This window comes from Triticum dicoccoides, chromosome 7B, assembly GCF_002162155.2.
Source record: "Triticum dicoccoides isolate Atlit2015 ecotype Zavitan chromosome 7B, WEW_v2.0, whole genome shotgun sequence".
In the NCBI taxonomy this organism is placed as follows: Eukaryota; Viridiplantae; Streptophyta; class Magnoliopsida; order Poales; family Poaceae; genus Triticum; species Triticum dicoccoides.
The window spans coordinates 124,918,270-124,927,802 of NC_041393.1; positions in this window are offsets into that span (position 1 = coordinate 124,918,270).

Genomic DNA, 9,533 nt, shown 5'->3' on the forward strand with positions numbered 1-9,533 from the left:
CTCACTTACACACTGCTTATCTGATTATCTCCATTTTCTTGCATGACACGTGCACCTTGATGCTAGATGTCTCGCGTGTTGGGAAAAGGATGAACGAAGCTCACATAAAAGAAAAGAGTTGAAGAGCATAGATTCCCGACGATCGAGGAGAAGCAAGGAACCTCGCGGTGGAGCGTCTGCAAGGAACCTTGTGCGTTTCCCCTGTTTTTTGCCGCCTACCCACCTATAAACAACTAAAAGAACATGAACTTTTCGCTAACCACTAGAAACGGTACATCAGGATGCTAAGTTGAAGATGTTTTATACTCCCTCCGTTCCCAAATATAAGTCTTTTTAGATATTTCAATAAGGGACTACATATGAAACAAAATGAGTGAATCTACAGTCTAAAATATGTACACAAGCGAATGTGCTAACTCCAACCGATCGAACTCATGCACATACGCGCACAGCATGGAGCACACAACACACGTACACAAGACGTGCATGCACACACGCTCGGCCGCAGAATGCATGTGAATAACACATGCATGCGCACACACTCGACTGCATGGAGGCGTGTGCCATCCGCGGCGATGTCCGGTTCGTCGTGCTACGGCGAAGCTTGCACGCAACAGCGCATACGCATCTCTTGCAACACCTCTTTGCCGTCGTTGCTCAACTACTAGTCGGAGACGAAGACGACCGCAGCCTCGGCCTTAGAGCTAGTACCGATGGAAAAACACGCACGCTGCACACACACGAGCACATATGGAGTGCCCACGACATGGTGGTGGTGCGTCCCTAGTTGCCTCTACTCCTTCTGTGCATGTTGTCTATCAAGGCGGCTGCATGCTAATGATGATGTGGGTGAGATCTTCTAGGACTCAGATGATGACGAGGAAAATTATGAGACAGGAGGTTACGTACACCGTCAAGGTCCACGGTCAAGGGGGTGCTAGCAAGTGCTTAGATGTGCTTAGAGCAAGTACAATAGAGATCTTCATGAAGAGCCAGCTCTAGCACGTGCTCCTAGGCACTTTGTAGTACATGTTGACTATAAGATGGGCTGTAGGCTTATAGCCAGCAGATGGCTATACTATTAATGCTCTTTAGATGAGGTGCTAAGTGCATTAAATGTCTTAGTAACTCAAGTGTTCAATGCATAGGTGCTTAGTTTATTGGTGCCACATCATATTTTATGCCTACGTGGCAGGCTTAGCAGCTATACATGGTGGAGCACTAGGAGAGGCCAAGGCTGGTCATAGTGGGGAGTAACTTGTACTGTAACATATTACTATGTTACTCTAAACATCTCTATAAACCAGAAAGGAGGGAGTAGTAACATACACTAGTGTCATATGCAGAGTATGGGAGCACATGATATTTCCCCGTCCTTACCGATCCCAAGTTGGCTTCTCACCTTCTTGGCCCAATAAAAACCCCTCCACCCTCCCGCGCGCACCCGGCGCCAGCTGAGCCCGCCGCTCCACATTGATGGCAAGTTAGGGCGACGCGACGTCTCACTGCTTCCGCCGTTGAAGCGGCGCACCGACCGAGGGCACCGCCCGCTGCACGCCCGGCATTTCAGACTATACAGTGGATAGTAACTTTTAGATCAAGTAGTACTATAATTAGATGACATAAGCAGGCTATAAGCATTTAAATATAGTATTTGTGCTTAGTTGAAGGAGAGAGAAGAGAAGCGGATTATAAACGTGTAGCCGGTTGTACTCCAACATATACTCTACTTTGTGAGACAAAAGGTGGGGCCATTATTAATGATATTGTATTTATACTAAAGGGACTAACGGACGCATTAATTACTCTGTTTTTTAGATAAACCTTGGTGGGGCTATTATTGACTTTTTTTGAGCTATTATTGACTTGGACGTGGGGTTTGGGGGCCAAAGGCCTACTATTATACTCCGACCTGACATGCTCTACCCTAGCCGCCGCTGTATCATATGGTTTCACACCGTTCCAGATCTTAGCGCCGCCATGCAATTCTTCTCCAGCCCTCCTTCCGGTGTGCACCGCGAGAAGGGACAGCAGTCCTCCAAACCCCGCCTTTCGTGATCATGTACGGGAGAGGGGCGATAAGGTTTTTGGGGAGCACACTCCTGTGGTTGCTGCCAGCGACGACTTCCTCAACGACAGCCTTCTTCCCCGACCTCGGTAACCTCTTCATCAACGACATGAGTGACAACATCGACCACATCGGTTCTGTCGGCGTTCTGGGAATGGGGGTACCCAGACTTGCCTGCCTGCGGCCTGCGGCGTGGCTCAGGGACTGGCCCAGTACGGCCCATCTTCATCAACACATGCTCAAGACCCTCGCGAGGGGCCAAGCCTCGCGGGGCGGACGACAGGAGGCTTCCTCGGGCGCAGCCTTGTCAGGCTGGCTCGCGAGGAGGCGGAAAGATCAAGGCGGGGTACCTCACGAGGTGCCCATGACGCAAGCCATGACGACCAAGGCCAGGCGGGCGACAGGCGGGCGCCGGCCTGCGCAGAGTCCTTGTTTCTTCTTTGGTGCAAAGGGGGAAAGCGTAGGCAAGAGTATCAAGCAAAGGCAACCATTTCTGTGCAACAAGACGAAGACCAGCAGGACAGTAGGATGGAGGTCATCATGGAGCCCAAGCCGGCGTCAACGTCAGGGTCTTTGGCAGGCGAGGACCAACTTTCGTCAAAATAAGTGTACTAGATGTTCCCCTTCAAAATGGCCAATTGTTGGCGCCCTTCCCGCTCAATATTTGGGGAAGAGGCCCAGGCCTCCCTCTATAAATAGGGCTAGCCACCGCAGAGATGAGAGAGAGTTTTTTTGGGTAGACTAGAGAGAGAGAGAGAAGCGACTGAACTCCCCCTAGCAGTTCATTGCACCAGCCAAGAACAGCCCCTCACGAGGCTGTTCTCCCTTTGTACTGTTCATCATCAGCCCCTGAGGCAATCCACAACACCACAAACTGGAGTAGGGTATTACACCACAATGGTGGCCTGAACCGGTATAAATCTCGTGTCCCTTATGTTGTTCTTCGTGTAGTTTTAGATCCTTGCGAGGCGACGCGACGTGGGTAGGCAGGAGGTGTGATCCCTGCGTGCACCCCAGAGTTCGAACCTTGAGGGTCTGCCGGAACCCGAAATCCGACATTTGGCACGCCAGGTAGGGGTGCGCCGAAATATACCTTCCGTCGCCTCGTGTTTCGCCGCCCGTCGCATCCATGTCAGACGCTCGTCAAGCCCACGCCGAGCGCCGGGCCGCTCTCGCCACTCGCGTAGCCCAGACGACCCCCATCGGCGGCCGCCCCCGCTGTTCCCCGTCGCCTGCCGTCAACGCCGCCATCGGCCCGGTGGGGAACGAGCAGCAAGCATTGTCCCTGCACCCTTCGGTGCGGTGAGAAGGCCGCACCGCCACCCCGTCGCTGACTCTAGCCAGTTCCTCGTCCCACACCCGTCGCGCTCCGGCGGATGCACACGCCGCGCTGCTCCTGGCGCGGGAGCTCCTAAACTACCATCCCATTGACGACCTCTACGACGAATGGCTCGCCCGCATCACCGAGCTCGTCAGCGCCGCTGGGGGCTCCCGTGCGCCATCTCTCTCGCTGCATCGCGCCCCGCCCTGCGTGAGCGATGAAGCTCCGAGGGCACCTCAGCCGCCTCCCCCTCAAGAAGGCGCCTTGGCCCCACTCCGTCCAGCGCCAGCACAACAAGAGAACAGCTGCCAAGAGATCCCTCCCCCCCAAGAAGCCGCCCGTGTGCTCCCCGCACCGGCCCGGCACGAACGCGCTTCTGCTCCAGCGCGTCAAGACCCCGCGCTGCTCCTGGCGGCAGCACACAGAGACTTCCAAGATCAAGCTCTCTGTCACCCAAGGCCTCCCACGACCACTGCAGGCTGCCGCGCCTTCACCGCCGAGCTGCGCAGTGTGGCCTGGCCGGGCAAGTTCAAGCCAGATCTGCCACCGTGCTACAATGGCACGGCTGACCCTGCGAAGTTCCTCCAGCTCTATGATCTGGGCATCGAAGCCGCCAACGGGCACGAGAAGGTCATGGCGAACTGGTTCCCCATGGCGCTCAAGGACGGTGCCCGCACCTGGCTCCTAAACCTGGCTCCTGGCACGATCTCCTCCTGGGACGAGTTGCGCACCCGATTCATTGCCAACTTCCAAGGCACACGCAACCGGCCCCCGGCCATGAGCGACTTGCGCCGCATCAAGCAGCAGCCGGGAGAGACCCTGCAGAAGTTCATTCAGCATTTCAACAGCGCTCGCCTTAAGGTCCCCAGGGTGTCTGAAGAGGCCATCATCTCAGCCTTCTCGACGGCGTGCGTGACGTCAAGATGAAGGAGGAACTTGTGATCCATGAGGACCTGTGCACCTCCCCGGAGCTGTTCAATTTAGCGACAAAGTGCGCTAGGGTTGAGGAAGGGCGCCTTTCCCTCCTTGAGCTGCCAGCTGCTGACCCAGAAGAGAAGAAGCCCAAGGTCAAGGACGTGAAGCGCAAGGGGGCTGCCATGCTCGCAGCAGAGCCGGACACCAAGCGAGGCAGGGATCAGCCTGAGTCATCCAAGGGCAGCCGGTACTGTGTGTACCATGACCTCCACACCCACAACACCAACGAATGCCAAGAGCTCAGGGCCGTGCGAGACGTGCGCGCCGGCCAATGCCCCGAGCGTAGCGACCGGGGCTATGGACCGTGGACCTCGCCAAGGGTGGCGTGACCGACCTCGCGAGGACCGCTGGCAGGACTAGCCTCGTGAGGGAGGTTGGAGGGACCCGCCTCGCGAGGGAGGTTGGAGGGATCAGCCTCGCGAGGATTTCCCACAAGGCAACGCAGGCCTCCCTCCTCTGCCACCATAGCCGAGGAGGAACGAAGACCATCATCAGGACGAGGGGGCTGGAGGCTTCCAGGAGCCGCGCGCAATCGCTTGCATCTTGGGCGGCGCTCAAGCCCCGGCCTCTCAGCGCATCTTCAAGCAGTTTGCTCGCGAAGTGAATGCAGTCCTCCCCAAGCTTGAGGACACGCGCCCTCTCAGGTGGTCAGCGTGCGCCATCACGTTCAGTTCAGCGGATCAGCTCAAGTGCGCGGCCACAGCCGGAGTCCTCCCGATGCTTTGTTCCCCAATCATCAGCAATGTGCAAGTCACCAAGACCCTCATCGATGGCGGAGCAGGGCTCAATGTCCTATCCGTCAAGATGTTCAAGAATCTCCAAGTGCCCTACAATCAGCTACAGCCAACCAAGCCTTTCTCAGGAGTCACTGATGGTTCCACGGTTTCGATAGGGCAGGTTCGCCTTCATGTTACCTTCGGGAAGCGCGACAACTACTGCACCGAGCTCATTGACTTTGATGTCGATCACATTCGCATGCCGTACAATGCCATCCTCGGGTACAAAGCCCTGGCCAAGTTCATGGCCGTGACTCATCACGGCTACAATGTCCTCAAGATGCCAGGAAGCGGTGGAGTCATCACGGTGCCTTGTGAAGAGAGAGACGTTGTGTGTTCTTTGGAACGTGCTTTCCAAGCCGCGTCAATTGAAGACCCAGATCACAGGAGCGGGAGGCTTCCCGAGGCTGCCCCTAAGAAGAAGAAGACATCGCCTGGCCCGACCCCTCGGGAGGCAGGCCCCTCAAGGTTCGCGCCTGTTCAGGGGGCGCCTCCTTCTCTCGCATAGGAAGGCGCGCCCGGCGCCCTCTTCGAGCAAGGCTCGGGAGCTCTCTCCTGGAGGGCCATTGACTTTGCTAGGATCATGAGGGAGGCGCTCGGGCACCACTTGGAGGCGTGCTTCAAAGCACGTTTCCCTCAGGCAGGAGCAAGGCAAGGAGAGCCAGACCTTCAGGAGTTCGTCAGCGAGATCATTCAGGAGCTGCAGGAGTCAAGAGTCATGAGTGGCAGCCGCCGCTTACCCGCCATAGCTCCCCATCCTAGCGAGGATGGTGGGCTGTGCGTCTGCATCGACATAGCAGGACTCAACCGAGCCGCCTCTCAGGAGCGCCTCTGGCCTTCACGCGTGGGACGCTGCGAAGGTCCACCCCACAGCTATGTTCACATGCCTTATAGCTTGCCGAATGCGGCTGCTGTGCGTCAGCGTCTCATGAGGAGCATCTTAGAGGCTCAAGCGGCCCGGCATTCCATAGTCCTGGCGGAGATGGAGGTGGTCCGCGAGGAGCCTCCAGCACCTCCGGAACTTCCCGAGGCTCCAGGGCCTGGGGCTCGTGAAGATCGGCTTCCACAGCGCACGCCGTCCGCTACTTCAGCATCCCTTCATCTTCAAAATCATCAGGTGACATCCTTCGAGTTTCATTTTCGGCTGGGAGCGCCCCCCAGGGCTGTGTCATTCCCAGGCCGCGTGGGTCCGTCCCTGCGGCATGTATCCCTTTGGTTCATGTTTTTAGTTTACTTTATCGGGGGCGCCCATCGGGGTGCATTATCCCCAAGCCACTCGGGCCAGACCCAGTGGCATGTATCCCTCTCGTGTTTACTCGAGTCGTGCGTTTGACTCATCATGATCATTACTTGATGCCTGTCCATGGCACCCTTCTTCCCTCATGTCGGCCGCTTGCATGTTAAAGGGGGGGTACCTGAGCATCGCGACTCATGGGATCTTACTGGCTCTCCAGCCCTCATCCTTTGGCCTTGTCCACGACATCGCGACCTGGCATACCAGCGACGGCTGAGCTCGCTCGAGGGCCGGGACCTAAGGACGTAGAGCGTCGACATCTAACCAAATTTGCAGGAACACATTACAAGTAAAGGCCCAGAGCCAGGCGCAACCCGCCTTGAGGTAGGGCCCCGTGAGTCCCGCGCTGGCTCACGGGTACCCAGATACACCTCGTCAGGTCCTACCGTGCCAACCACGTGTCAGGGCGGGGCTGTACACACCCCGGGGGCTCCTCCCGGAGGGGAGCCCCCTTCCACGCACTAGTGGAAGCACCTTGCTCCACGCTGGCTGACGACACTGCCGAGGAGCGGCTATGCATGTACGTATACGGAAGCGCTATGCTCCGCGCTGGTGATAAACAACGGAGGGTGGCCCCCGACCGCATCAACCTGAGGGAGCCTAGAGCTCAATGTTCCGCACCATCGTAACGCCTCCCCTCGGGAGTGCCGCGCGAGGGGGCTGGGCACAGGGGCTACGCTGGGTCACGCCCAGGCGCACGCCACCCAGCCAGGCCCCTCGGGCCTGGTTCATCGCACGTCTCTCCCTGAGCAGAGCCAAGGTACAAAGGCTGTTTGAACGTCAAGGGGGACTCCTGAGCATCGCGACTCAGGAGCCTAACTGGTCACGTAGCCCCTCACCCCTTAGTTCCGAAAGGCTAACGGCGGTTGAGGTATGCGCGGGGCCGGGCTCTGCCGACGTAGAACGGTAGATTTACTCATACATCTCCCCTCCCTACTTGCTATTCGCGCGTCAAGGGGGACTCCTGAGCATCGCGACTCAGGAGCCTAACTTGTCACGTAGCCCGTCACTCCTTGGTCCTGTCCTGGTTTCCGGTCGGGGCTAACGGCGGCTGAGGTATGCGCGGGGCCGGGCTCTGCCGACGTAGAACACAAGCAAGTAGGAAGGAAAAGTGCAAATCTCAAGGAATTCAAAAGCAAATATTACAGTCCATAGAGTGTTTTCACAATGCCAAACACAAGTTTAAACGCCTCCACGAGGCATGATGCATGTTACAGGAGCTAAAAACAGGACAGGAGCCGCGAAGGGGTCACTTTCTGGCAGCGCCATCACTGGCGGCGGAGCTGCGCTTGGCGACTTCGCCTCGTGGAGCCTCAGGATCGGCAGCGCCTCGCGTTGGCTTCGTGCTGAAAGCCCGGAACTTCGCCAGCAGAGCCTCTGCTTGACCCTTCACGGCCTCAGCAGCGACAACGGCAAGCTCGCCGCTCACGGGCTCCAGCAGGCTGTCAAGATCAATGCCGGGGTCGCGGAGGTAGACGTGGGCGAAGACGCGCGTCAACGCTGCAGAAGAAAGGACACACGCCTCAGCCTCCGCCGTAGGGCCAAGGCCGAGGGCGACATCTTCAAGGGCGCAGACCAGGAAGGGAAGCAGCTTGGCGGGGCCGTCCTCGGCACCGGCCAGCGGGCTCTCCAGGCCGCTGTCATAAAGCGTCTTCAGCAAGGTGCGAGCCTTCTCCTCCAGCTTCGCAAAGGCCACGTGGTCCTCGGCCAGGACCCGTGCCTTACCATCCAGCTCAGTCCTCTTCGCCTCTAACGCCTGCTCTAGAGCACCTAAGCGGCCATGGCGTTCATCAAGTTTGGCATCCCAGTCCTTGGCGGCAGCCTCACGAGCCTTCATATCTTCCTCCTTCTCCTGGCGCTCATGGGCCTCCTTAGCAAGCTGGTCGCGCAGGCCTTGCAGCTCGCTCTCCAGCACCTTGCAGCGACCACGGACATCCGCAACCTCACCTAAGGCGGCGTCGCGAGCGGCCTTGGCCTCAAGGATGGCCTGCTTCTCCTCGTCGCAGGCCGTCGCGGCCTGAGTCAGCGCCGCTGGGACCGATGCATCAGAGCGGACCCAGCCGGAGCCCAGCTCCAGGCGCCCGGCCACCAAGCGAGGGTCGGCGCCCTGAAGATATTCCCGCAGCCGGTCCAGCTCAGTAGCAGCACGATCCAGGACAGTAGAAGGAGTCGGAGAAATGGCAGTCGGCGGGGTAGGAGGAGAAGACGATAGCGTGATCACAGCACCACGAGTTGGGACCTTCCGGGCCCCGATGACTACGGCAGTGGCGTCAGGCAAGGACACCTCGAGAGTCGCTTGGGACACGGGGGCTGAGCTCGCCCCAGCTCGCCCCGCCAGGCCTCGCGAGGATGACCGGGTAGGAGAGTCCCGGGTCTTGCCGCCCCCTTCCCCCGCGGGTGGAAGTGCTGTACCAGACGAAGCCTCAGGAGCCCCCTTCAGCTTTTTCGCCGCAGGCACCAGCCTAGCCAAGGAATATGGACGTCAAGCCTCAGCAACGAAGCAAGAAGCAAAACGAGAATCAAGCACTTACTGGTCATCGCTCGCGGGCTCAAGCAACCTTCGGCCGAACTTGAAGCCTGAGAGCCGGCTGCTGGGATCAACCTCAAGAGACTCGGGAGGAGGAGGCACGTCTGAAGATCGCCTCGGAGCCGCGACAAGCCCGCGGAGAACCAGCCCCGTCCTGTCCTTCTTCGGGATCAGGGGCGAGCACTCACCGCCTTGATCATCGCCATCCTCGTCGTCGTCCGGCATGAGGCGAAGAGCGCGGGACCTGCGCCGAGGGAGGGGCGCTCTCGATTCCCCGTCGGTCGCCTCGGAATCGGGCTCCTCTTCCTGCTCCTCTTCTTCCTCCTCCTCCTCTCTGCCGGAGTCGCCGAAGGATACATCCACCATCGCCAGGGCCACCAGGTCCTCAGGAACCTCCGCGGGCACATGCCCGTCCCCGTTGAAAGCGGGCATGGAGTTCACCACCTGCTCCCAATCCTCCCGAAGGAATAGGGGTACGGGAGCACCTTCCAATCTCGCCACGTCTCCCCACGTCAAGGATTGGAGGACCGCGGCTAGGTCTTCGTCGGCCAGGACTTCGGAGCTCGGGCAAA